General features: G+C 38.5%; 1 protein-coding gene across 2 annotated transcripts in view; it reads left to right on the top strand.

The window, feature by feature from the left end:
- Positions 1 to 13171, top strand: part of PTPRO (protein tyrosine phosphatase receptor type O) — a 260435-nt gene that overhangs the window by 190993 nt on the left and 56271 nt on the right. The gene's annotated exons all lie outside the window — the stretch shown is intronic.

Raw genomic sequence — 13171 nt, 5'->3', positions numbered from 1 at the left:
AGGGACAACACACCAAAAGTTTATAAATGGCAGCATAGAAGCAACCTGGCTTCACTCCCGTCTACCCAACAGAAAACCAAAAGCAAATATACACTCTGAGATTTTCACCAGCAACAACCCAGAACTCAAATATAAGGATGAGACAGATTCCAGAGCCATAGAGAAGTGAAAAAACTCTGGGCAGATGGTAGGAGAATCAGGCTTCCACATTCGTGACGCCTCCCCCACAATTCTGCCTGGCAACAAGTGTGCAGAAAATCTTCTGCCAACTCATGTTTCTACACTGGAAAAAGTGAGGTTGAGGCAGTCAACTAGTTTCCCCACTATCTTGGTCTCCCTGGCAGGAAATCTGTCCTTGCCTTAACCCACAGGAAGCATCGTGACTGCCTGAAGGGAGAAATAGCTTGAGGATAGGCAGAAACAAAGAGGTGAGGTGGAACTACCATTCCCAGTCCCAGCAACTCTGCTCTGTAACTTGGCCAAAGGAGACACCAAATCAGAGTGGCTGTTCAGCAGCACCATACTGTAGGAGGTACATTTCACAGGTCACTTGGGCATGAGTCCCTCAGCCAACTTTGACACACTGCCACGATAATTCCTTTAAGACCTTTCCTTTTCAGGACAGGCAGAGTCAAGGCGAATCTGGACTTAAGGTGCCACCTAGAGCTGAAATGTAGGCAGTGATCTGGTGGTAAATATTTGCTAAGCAAACATAGCCAGTAAAAGACAAAACAAGGCAAGGCAGACAAAGGAAAGTGGACTAAATAGTTAATTCTTTAATGCAAAGACATAGATCTATGCCCATAAGAAACAACATCAAACAGGGAACTGTGACTCCTCCCCCCACCAGGAGAAGGACAAAGCAAAAATCCAATGACTGACCCTAACAAGATGGTGATTTGTGAGCTCTCTGAACAAGAATTCAGAATACAGTTTAAGGAAAATCAGTGATGTCCAGGAAAACACAGAAAAGCAATTCAGAAATTTATCAAAGAAATTTTTAAATCAAACAAAATCTTGGTACTGGAAAATACGTTTGCTGAACTGAAAAACTCATCACAGCAGAATGGACAAAGGAGAATAATGATTCAGGGAGCACAAAGCCTGTTTGAAAATACACCATTGGAGGAGAAAAAAGAAAAATAAGACTGAAAGTAAGTGAAGTCTGACTATAAGATACATAAAAAAAAGGGCCGGGTGCGGTGGCTCACACCTGTAATCCCAGCACTTTGGGAGGCCAAGGCTGGTGGATCATGAGGTCAGGAGATGGAGACCATCCTGGCTAACATGGTGAAACCCTGTCTCTACTAAAAATACAAAAAAAACATTAGTCAGGCATGGTGGCGGGCACCTGTAGTCTCAGCTACTCGGGAGGCTGAGGCAGGAGAATGGTGTGAACTTGGGAGGTGGAGCTTGCAGTGAGCCGATATCACACCACTGCACTCCAGCCTGGGCAACAGAGCAAGACTCCATCAACAAAAAAAAGGTATTAAAAGTCTGAGGCAGGAGAATGCCGTGAACCCAGGAGGCGGAGCTTGCAGTGAGCCGAGATGGCGCCACTGCACTCCAACCTGGGTGACAGAGTGAGACTCTGTCTCAAAAAAAAAAAAAAAAGAAAAACAGAAAGAAAAAAGAAAACCTTGAAAGATCAAATATAAGAATTATTAGTATTCAAGGGGGAGCTGAATAAGGAAGTTTACTCAAAGAAATAATAATAGAAAACATTCCAGAACTTGAGACAGATATAAATAGCCAGGTTCAGGAGGGTTTAAGAATACCAAACAGATACCACTCAAATAAGATCACCCCGAAGCATATAATAACTCAAACTCTCAAAGGTCAAGGACAAAGAGAAGATCCTGAAAGCATCAAGAGAAAAGGAGCAAATAACAAGTAAACAAGCTGCAATTCATCTGGCAACAAACTGTACAGGCCATGAGGAAGAACATTTTCACAGTGCTCAAATAAAAAAACTGCCATCCAAGAATAATGTATCCAGCAAAATTGTCCTTCAAATATGAAGGAAAGATAAAGTATTTCTCAGAAAAACAAAAGATGAAAGAATTCACCACTACCAGACCTGTCATACAAGAAATGCAAGAGTTCTTCAATCTGAGAGAAAAAGACACATGCAAAAAGAAAATTTTTCAAGGTATTAGACCTTTGGGAAAATTAAATACATGGACCAACCCAGGATGTTCTGTTACTGTAATTGTGGTGTACAATCCATCCATAACTCGGGTATAAAGCCCAAAAGACAAATCTTTTAAAAACAATAATAGCTACAGCAACCTGTTAAGAGATAGGTAATGTAAAGCATGTAAATTGAGGCAACAAAGTCAAAATTGGGGGGTGGAGAGAGATGAAGTTAAATTTTTAGGTGTGGTGGTTTTGCTTTTGTTTCTATTCTTTTGCTCATGATCTAAGATAAGTTGTCATCTCTCTAAAGTAACTTGTTATGGCCAGGCGTGGTGGCTTATGCCTATAATCTAGCACTTTGGGAGGTCAAGGTTGGTGAATTGCTTGAGCCCAGGAATTCAAGACCTCATCTCTACTAAAAAAAAAAAAAAAAAAAAAAGCTGAGTATGGTGACACATGCCTGTGGTCCCAGCTACTTGGAAGGCTGAGGCAGGAGGATCATTTTAGCCCAGGAGATTGAGGCTGCAGTGAGCTGTGAGCTGTGATTGTAACACTGCACTCCAGCCTGCATGACAGAGCAAGACCCCCATCTTAAAAATAAGAAAATAAATAAATAAACTTGTTATATCTATAAGATTTTTTATAAGCCTCGTGGTAACCACAGCACAAAATCATATAATCAGTTCATTAAAAATAAAAAGCAACAAATTAATACATAACACTTAATAATCACTTAACCACAAAAGATGAAAGGAAGAGAGGATTCTCAAAACAATCTGAAAACAGGCAACAAAATGGCAGTAGTAAATCCGTACTTAGCAATAATAACACTGGATGCAAATGGTCTCAGTTCTCAATTAAAAGTCACAGTGTGGCTGAATGGATAAAGAAATAAAACCCAACTATATGCTGCCTTTAAGAAACCCACTTCACCTGTAAAGACACACAGGGACTGAAAGTGAAGGGGTGGAAAAAGATATTCCATGCAACTGGAAAACAAACAAGCAAAAGAGCAGATGTAGCTATGCTTATATTAGATAAAATGGACCACAAATCTAGAATTGTAAAAACAGACAAAGAGGGTTACTATATAATGATAAAGGGATCAGTTTAGCAAGAGGATATAACAATTATAAATATCTATGCACCCAACACTGGAGCTCCTAAGTAAATAAAGTAAACATTAATAGATCTAAAGGAACAGATAAACTTAATTATAATGATAGTAGGGGACTTCAACACCCCACTCTCAGTAACGTATAGATCATCCAACAGAAGAGCAACAAAGAAACAACAGAGTTAAACTACACATGAGACCCGATAGGCCTAATAGACACTTAAAGAACATTTCACCCAACTGCTACAGAATACACATTGTTTTCACTGCACATGGAACATTCTCCAGAATATATCATATCTTAGGACACAGAACAAGTCTCAACAAATTCAAAAAGTAGATATCATATCAAGTATCTTTTCTGACCACAATGGAATAAGACTAGAAAGTGATAACAAGAGAAACCTCGAAAAATAAACAAACACATGGAAATTGAACAACATGTTGCTGAACAACCAATGAGTCAATGAAGAAATTAAGAAAGGAATTTTAAAAATTCTTGAGACAAATGAAATGAAAATACAACATACCAAAATCTGTGGGATATAGCAAAAGCCATAGTATGAGGGAAGTTTATAGCAATAAATGCCCTTAATATAAAAAAGTAGAAAGTTCAAATACACAACCTAATGATGCACCTCAAGGAACTAGAAAAGTAAAAGCAAACCAAACACTAAATTAGTAGAAGGAAAGAAATATAAAGGTCATAGCAGAAATAAATGAAATTGAGAATAAAAATAAATACAGAAGTTCAACACAACAAAAAGTTGGTTATTTAAAAAGATAAAATCAACAAACCTTTAGCTAGACTGAGAAAAAAAGAGAGAAGACCCAAAGAAATAAAATCAGAAAGAAAAAAGTAGACATAATAAGAGACCTCATAAATACAAAGAATCATTAGAGACTACTATGAACAACTATAAACCAACAAACTGGAAAACTAGAAGAAATGGATAGATTCCTGAACACACCTAACGATATTGAACCATTAAGAACAAGAAAACCTTAACAAACCAATAATGAGCAATGAGATGAAGGTCATAATAAAGTCTCCTACCAAAGAAAGCCCAGGTCCTGATGGCTTGATCCCTGAATTCACCAGACATTTAAAGAAGGAGTAATGCCAATCCTGCTCAAACTCTTCAAAAAAGTTGAATAGGAAGGAATACTTCCAAATTCATTCTGTAAGATAATATGCCAAGAAAAATAATAGGCTGTGGATGAGGAAAAACAGATACTTTAACATTCTTGCAAATGAACTGGATCTTTTTGTGTAGCGTAATGTCAAAATAATTCTTTATATTATGACATGCAACTGGAAAGTGACTGTGTAACACAAAATACATCTTCTGCATTCAAAAATTGACCACTTATTGCAGTATACATTTAGTTTCTGGTACTTATAGGGAAACTCGAAGACAGTATCCTAAAATCTGCCACTGACAATGGAGGATGGATTGACACAAAGTTGTGTGATAGACCTTTAGAGGCAGTATGACTGAAAGAGTGGCAACCCAAAACTAAATGCATAATTTCAATATGTAATTTTCACAGCAGAGATTTTATAATTTTCATATTTCAAAAATTAAATCTATCAAATGGCAATAAAAGTGTTTTCCATATAGTTAATGCAATTTATTGACATCATTTTTTAAGATGTGTGCTAATTTTTGTGTCTGAGTTTGTTCATAACAGTCTCAAGTCATCTCTGTCATTACATGTGTTCATATTAGCAGCTGTAAGTAAAGACTAATTCACAGTTGTTTTATTAGTAGCTTAAATACCATGGGTAGCATTGTTGACAGTGATGTACTTTTAGAAAAATTTTAGAAAATCTAAAAAACAAAAAATATGATCTTTCCGCAATTTACCCAGTAATTGCATTTCTTCAGAACTCAATGCATAAGTCACTGAGTCTTAAATTTCTTTGTCTCATATTTGCCATGACAAAAGCTAAGTTTTTGTGCTGAAATACTTTAAAATTGTATAGGTAATTTGGAAATATGTGATGTATTGATTAGACACTATGGAAGTAAAAATTATATTATTGAATAATTTATAATTTTAAATACTATCTTAATTGGATTTAAATATGCCTTTTCAAGACAAGTTTCTTCTAAATTATTTTACTTAATTTCTTTTTAAAAACTTTCAATATTATGTAGTAAAGTACTTGCAATTTATGCTTATGGTGGATTTTCTCTGGTATGACATTTGAAAGTCATGTGGGATGTGGGACATGGGACAATTTTTCATTTGGTGTCCTCTTCATAATTCCAGGACAGCTAGCATTTCTAAGTCCTGACCACAAAAGAACGGCTAATTCCCTCTGTTGTGACTAATAAAAACATTCCTCCAAACCTTCAAATACCCTCAAGGGGGCGCTAGTGCCCCAATTGAGGATCAAGGGCAGTCTCTCCTCTTTCCTGCGCTGAAGGCAATCTGCTCTTCCTCCCTTGTGATCTATACTTAAATTCTACGAATGTGGAAAGCACCAACTTCCAACTTTGCATAATCTTTCTATTAAGAAAAAAGTTGCCTGTCTACCAATTCCAACCCCATTATCTCTGACTCTGTCCTCTGTGGGTGTAAAGGGCCGTTCAAAAGCTCATTTCCAGGTAACTATAATTACTTGAAGATTGTGCTCATATTCCCAATGTCTTCCTTTTTCCAAGCTTTACTAATACAGGAAGCTATTAAGGGTTTCTCAGGTCCTAGCAGCTTTCTCCAACTCATTTGTTTTTTCAGTCTCCCTTAAAATTTAAGTTCAGAGTGGGTCTTATCAAAGTAGCATTTAGTGGGCCTATTGGAAACTTCACTGAAATTTCTATGTGACGTCATGGTCTATGGTGCCTCAGGAATATGAGTCAAAGTCATGAACTGGTACAACTGTATCTACATAGGACAGTGAGTTAAAACCATGATAGTTTCCCAAACTTATCAAAATGTTTGGAGTCTCCATGTCTCCCTGATAACAGAATGGACTATGTAAACCAGCTTGGAAAATTTATTTAAACTTTACAAGAAGGAAAGGTGAGTTTTCATGGAAATTATTTCTAGTTAATGTAACCCTTAGGATCAATAACCTTTTTCTTATTGGCATCTTAAATATCAAATGGAATATTGTTTCTATCTTATTCCTCTCTGTAGACAAGACAATCTGTATATGATGTGCCTTTCTTATTTTCTTGAAAACATATAATGTTGGTTTTTATCCTTTAGTCAAAAGATCTGTTCTACTAATCATGTTATTGTGTATATAAGCCCTTTCCATTTTATATAACACAATGCCTGAACACCTATAACTGCTTAACAGATACTGTTGAATGAATTGAAATTGCGGACCTCAAAGTTGAACATAGTGTTCCAGTTAATATTTAATTGGAACAAGTTTCACCTTTCAGAGAAGTGAAATAATATCTTGCTTTAGTAGTACCTGAATTGCAGGTTTTGTGTGTGTGTGTGTGTGTGTGTGTGTTTACAGAACTTTCATTCTAGTGGTTTTATGTTTCTTCACCGCATTCATTTTGATATATATGGAAGTCATAGTCATTCTCCTTTACAGAAAAATACAACTTTGGCACATAGATTTTTCAGAGCATGTTTGAATCAGAATGCCATTGTTAAAGCTGGGGCCATAACTGGTTGGGCTAACCTGCAGTTCAATTTATCTCTAATAGAGGCCTCTTTAGAATGCCTCTGAATGACTCCTGTGTCGTGGAGGGTAGGTTCTACCTCTATAGAAAGAAACCAAACTACCAATGAGTCCAGTATCATATAAATTAATCCAATATGTCATGTGCAAGGGTAGAGAGCCCTCAAAACAGTTGCCAATAATTCTCAATATTGTATCATCAATAAACATTCACAAAAAGAAATGCACCAATAATGGTGCTTTTCCCAGAATGTTGAACCAACCATCCATTAGGAAATTTTAGGTTGCCAGTAGTTTCACGAAACTTTGGTGGTATGTGATGACAGGTCCCTTTGACAGTCAGTCATTACAAATATCAATCAAATCTGCCTCTAAGACTCGTCATTTTACAAGAACTCATTGGTCTTCATATGACTGTGACTTCAGCCAGTAACCAATCGTATCTTCTAGTCTTGGTGAATCAACCTGGATCCCTGGGCCAACTTTAAGAGGACTTGCTAAGTCTGCATAAGATAATCAGTTTCCCAACATTAAAAAAAAGAAAAAGAAAGGAAAAAAAAAAACAGGAATGAGACGTGTTGGACACATCACAAATAGCTCTCTGGTAATAGAATATCCATTTATCAATCCATTTAACTAATATATGTTGAGAACCTTCTAAGTACTACTCAGATGCCAGACTACTTGTGGTAGTAGTGATGGTAATGAACCCAGAGCACTACTTTCACTTTCAGTTCACAAAGAGCTTATGATCTAGTGAAGAGGAAGATGGTAGTAAGTGCTGTACAGTGCTCTACAACATGGAAATGTGGTGCAGAATGACTATGTGGTCAAAGCTTTCTTTGAGGAAGCCATGGAGGCTATGGTCTGAATAACAAGAAGAACCAGCCACGAAAAGGCCAAGAAGGAGGATGCCAGGCAGAGGGAACAGGCAGGCCTGAGTATAAGTCTTTTAAGGCATGCAGTTGGAATATTATTTTCAGAGTAATGAAGGGCCATTTAGAGAACTTAAAATAAATAATCCGATTTACATTTAAAACAATCCCTCTGGTCGCTTAATGAGAAAGGGATTACTGTATCAACTATGAAAGTAGGGGAACTCATTAAGGGTCTATTTGTGCCAGCTTTAAAAATAATATTCTAATTCAAAGAAGTGGCAAGAGAGTGATGGTAACTTTGACTACAGTGGTTGTAATGGAGATGAAGAGAAGTGGACAGAATTCAGGAGCTCTTTTGGAGGTTGTGTCCACAGAACTTTCTGATAGGGCAGAAACAAGAAGTGAGGGAAAGGGAAATTAATGACTCCCAGGCTTCACTCTTGAGCAACTAGGACGAATGGTGGCTCAATTCACTGAGATTGAGATGACTAGTAATACTACAGGAGGAGAACATTTAGGGTGAAGTAAGAATCAAGGGTTCTTCTTTGGATGTAAAAAAATTTAAAATGATTATTGGATATCCCGGTGCAGATGTGAAGGCCAGGGGAGAATTCTGGGCTGGAAATATAAATTTGGAAGTGTCTGGATGAAATCACCAAGTAATAAGTAAAGATAGAGAAGAAAAGAGAAGCCCTGGATTAAGTCTGGAAGAACCACCCCAGCAGTTAGAAATTCAGCTTAGCAGGAAGAATCAGAAAGAGAGAGTGGAAAGGAACAGCTAAGGAGGTCAGAGAACAAAACAAAACAAAACAAAACAAAAAAACCAGAATTGCACACCACCATCATCAAATTTCTGCTTTATCCTGACCACAGATATGTTCGGGCACGTTCGAGATAAAGAATCATATAACTTTAGTGCTAGGAGAGCTTTTGGAGATAATTCAGTTCTATGTCCTCATTTGAACAAGCTGGAGCTTAGAGAAATGTGACACGCTTTATACATTGCTAAATCTTGGTCCAGAAACAGTCATTTCATACTTTTTATCCATCTGCTGCTTCTATTCCTGGACTGGGGTGTGGCCTTTTCCCTTCAAACTTCATTTTTTCTATTACAAAATTTAACAACAGGGAGGAGCCTCATACCCACTTTTGTGACTTTCTGTTCCTCTTTTGGAATTTGGACTTAGGGACATTGGCTTGATTTTCTTAATCTCAGTCATAGAAACTTTTATAGAGATTAGAAATCTTTAAAACATAATTTGGCTATGGACAAGAAAAAAATCAAAATACTTTGAAATGTTAAGTATTTGGGGGATAGCAGGCTTTTTCTCTGTCTCTCTCAAATATGGATATGGATATAGATATATAGAAATCTGTAGGCTGCCAGTCAGCTAGAAAGAAGCTAATAAAATGCTTAAGGTCTTACTTATACTTTTTTAAAAAAAATTATTCATCCTGTGAATCAGTGAATATTTATTTAGCATTTACTGTATGCCACACACTATTCTTGGTTCTGAGCATACAGAAATGAACAAAACTGACAAAAATGTCACCCCTCATTCTAATGGAGAAAAGGAGATGATAAACATAAATGTAAGAATGTTAAATGGTGATAAGTGTCATGGAGAAAAGTGAAAGAGGAAAAGAGGATAGGAAGTGCTGTGGGGGATGGGTGCAATTTTTGTGGGAAGTAGAGTAAGTGTCACTGTGAAGGTGATATTTGAGTCAGAGCCTAAAGGAGATGAGGGATTAAACCAAAGAGATCACTGGGATGAGATTCTGTAGGCAGAAGGAAGCACAGGTGCACAGCTGTGGAAGCAGTAGTGTTCCTGGCAAGTTCAAGGAAAAGTCAGGCAGGCAGTGTGGCTGGAGTGAAACAAACAAGGTGGAGAGTAGTAGATATGGGGCAGAGAGGTAGCAAGGGAACAGACCGTGTAAGGTCATTGAAAAGACACTCTCCTGTGAGTGAGATGATTCTCCATTGCATGCTTTAAGCAGAGGCGCATAACCTGACGGGTTTCACTGGGTCACTCTGGTGATAATAGATTGTTGAGAGCAAGGATAAGGGCAGGAGGGAACCAATTAGGTAATCTGACCATACCTCCTTGTTGCCTTAGACAATACCACTTTACAACTCTTATGGATTAGTTAAAAGGCAGTAATCCTCTTTAGGATTTGCGGCAAGCCTTTTCTGCCCCGAAAGTGTTCCCGTGTGGACATTTTTGATAAATTACATGGTCACCTTAAAGTTTAGAGAACACTGAGTCTGTCCAGACAAGAGATTATACTTGTTTAGGTCAGACTGGGAGCCACAGAGGCGATGAAAAGTGGTCAGATTCAAAATTTATTTTGAAGGTGTTGCTGAGAAAATATTCTGATGGACTTAGATGTTGTCTATGAATGGGTAAAAGCAGCCTAGAGACACAGCAAGATTTGGGGCCTGAGCAATTGAAAAGACAAGTTTGATTTACTAACTTGGAGAAGATTATGGGAGAGGCTGGTTTGGGGCAATGTCAGAAGTTCAGGTCTGGGTGGGTCAACATTTTGAAGGTTCCTATGAAACCATTAAATAACAAATACTGAGCAGGCAGTTAGATAATGGAGCTTGGATTCAGTGAAGACTTCAGGACTAAAAATATAAATTTGGGTGTAGGCAGGAGACAGATGTGATGAGTTAACAAAGACTCAATAAAGAAAAAATAATGCTATCCAGGGACTAAGCCCTGGGCCACTCCAACTTTAAGACGTGGAGATGGTGAGTAAAAACCAGCAAAAGAGACTGAGGAGCATTGGCCAGGGAAGCAAGAAAGAGCACAGAAAAGTGTCCTGTCCCAGGAGCCAAAGGAAGAGAGAGCCTCAGTGATTGGAGACTGCCCAGGTCAAACCTGTGAACAAATCTGGTAAGATGAGGAATGAGAATTGACCACCAATCTTAGCAGCCCAGAAGTCACTGGTGATTTTGAGAAGAGGCATTTGGGTGCCATGGTGACGGAAAAAAAATCTAATTAAAAGATGTTCAAAGAGAATAAAAGGAGAAAACCATAAAATACCTAGAATAACAAAACCTTTGAGGATTATATTATAAAGGGAAGGAGAGAAAATGCACAGGAGCTAAAGGATAGAAGAATCCAAGAGTTTTTGGTAGTTTTTTGTTTTTATTTTGTTTTCTTTAAGTGAGTGAAAACAGCTTGTCTGTAGGCTAAGCAAAATGATTCAACAAAACAGAGAAAACTGTTGATGCAGGAGAGTTAGAGGTGAGACTTGGTGTGATGTCCTTGATTGGTGAGATGGAACCCAGGGATCCAGTGGAAGGATTGGGTCTGGATATATCTTCAGGAAGACAATGTCAGACAAACAGACAGTATGGGCATTAATGGGATAGTGAGCAGAGTGAAGATCATGATAGCAGCTTGTGGATGGTTTCTTCTGATTGACTTCTTATAAGATAAACACATGCATGTTCTTTAGGTTTGCAGGGGGCAATACCTGCCGTGCTGCTCTTCTGATATATACCTCCATGGCCAGCAGCCCCATGCAAGCATTGTTTTCTGATTTAGGTTCTCAGTGACAGCCATGCCACAGTCCCATGGCTCTGTACCTGGGCGTGACACTAACCAATCCCTCGCCTCAATATATCCCTCCTCACTGCAGTCTTCTGAGTGTCACCATGGTTTGTCAACTGCCCAGAGGCATGCCAAACCATTTTAGTGCTTCTATTTTTTTTTTTTGAGACAGAGTCTTACTCTGTCATCCAGGCTGGAGTGCAGTGGCCTAATCTCTGCTCACTGCAACCTCCACCTTCTGGGTTCAAGCGAGTCTCCTGGCTGAGGCCAGCCACCCAAGTAGCTGGGATTACAGGCGCACACCACCATGCCCGGCTAATTTTTGTATTTTTAGTAGAGACGGGGTTTCACCATTTTGGTCAGGCTGGTCCCGAACTCCTGGTCTCTTGATCTGCCCGCAAATGCTTCCCACAGTGCTGGGATTACAGATGTGAGCCACTGAGCCCGGCCCACTTTAGCACTTCTCTAAAAGCATTTCTCCTGCCCATCATAAGGTACTGCATATTCTGCAGGTACATGATTCTCTCCAATGTATTGGAAGAATCTGAAGGATGGACACATAGGGCAATGACTGTGAAGTCTGGCACTGACCTAAATACACAAGCAAGTGCCCACTCTGGAAAAGTTGGTCTTCTAAGCAAAGGAATTTTTCAGGAGGCCTGGTCATCCCCACTTATATACAACTAAATGGGAAACTCACCGATTGGGAGGAAACCAGGTGTAATAGGAAGGATCCTTGATTAGGGGTCCAGAGGTGTGGATCCCAGTTCTTGCCCTCACAAACAAATTGTGTTACCATAGCAAAGTAACTCAGACCCTCTGAATTCCAACTTCCTATCTATAAAATGAGTCTGGGCTAGATGATCTTTTATGCTCCTTCAACTTTTAGAATTTCATTCCATACCTGAGTCCAGAATAAAAGCAACAAGATTAATGACGCAATGAAAGTAATGATCTTATTCTAAGAATTTTGCAATATATGACTCCTAACAAAATAAAAATGCTAAGTAAAAGCACATATTCCTGGAACCACTGAAAAGGAGGAATTCAGATATTTATTTTGAAACTAAGCAAAGAGAATCAGAAGGGTGAGGGGGTGGGAAGTGGGTGGATGATGAGAAATTATTTAATAGGTACAATGTATGTTATGTGGGTAATGAATACCCTGAAAGCCCTGACTTCACCACTATGCAATCAATGCATGTAACGAAATTACACTAGTATCCCATAAACATATGCAAATTGTTTTAAATTAAAAAAAAAGAAAGTAATGTTAAATGGGAGCTTTCTCTGAAAAACTCTATTGATCTTCAGAAGTTACTTAAGGTACTAAAACTATCAACCCATCTAGTGATTCACAGAAGAAGGTATTATACTTGCTATCTCAAAGCCTTAAAGAATATAGGTAAGGCTGGGCACAGTGGCTCACTGCCTGTAATCCCAATCCCAGCACTTTGGGAGGCCGAGGCGGGCAGATCACTTGAGGTCAGGAATTCGAGACTAGCCTGGCCAACATGGTGAAACCCCGTTTCTACTAAAAATACAAAATTAGCTGGGTGTATTCATGGGTACCTGTAATCCCAGCTACTCGGGAGGCTGAGGCAGGAGAATTTTTTGAACCTGGGAGGCAGAGGTTGCTGTGAGCCGAGATTGCGCCACTGCACTCCAGTCTGGGTGACAGACTGAGACCCCATCTCAAAATAAAAAAAAGTAGTGAAAATGACAGACATTTCTAACTCCTGAGAAAATTTTATTTTTATATATGGGAAAAAGGCCTCATAATTTAATGTGTTTTCAGGTGCTAAATATTTGCCTGAAT

The sequence above is a fragment of the Symphalangus syndactylus genome, chromosome 5, assembly GCF_028878055.3.
Source record: "Symphalangus syndactylus isolate Jambi chromosome 5, NHGRI_mSymSyn1-v2.1_pri, whole genome shotgun sequence".
Taxonomy (NCBI): domain Eukaryota; kingdom Metazoa; phylum Chordata; class Mammalia; order Primates; family Hylobatidae; genus Symphalangus; species Symphalangus syndactylus.
This window is presented reverse-complemented; position numbering and strand designations above follow the sequence as displayed.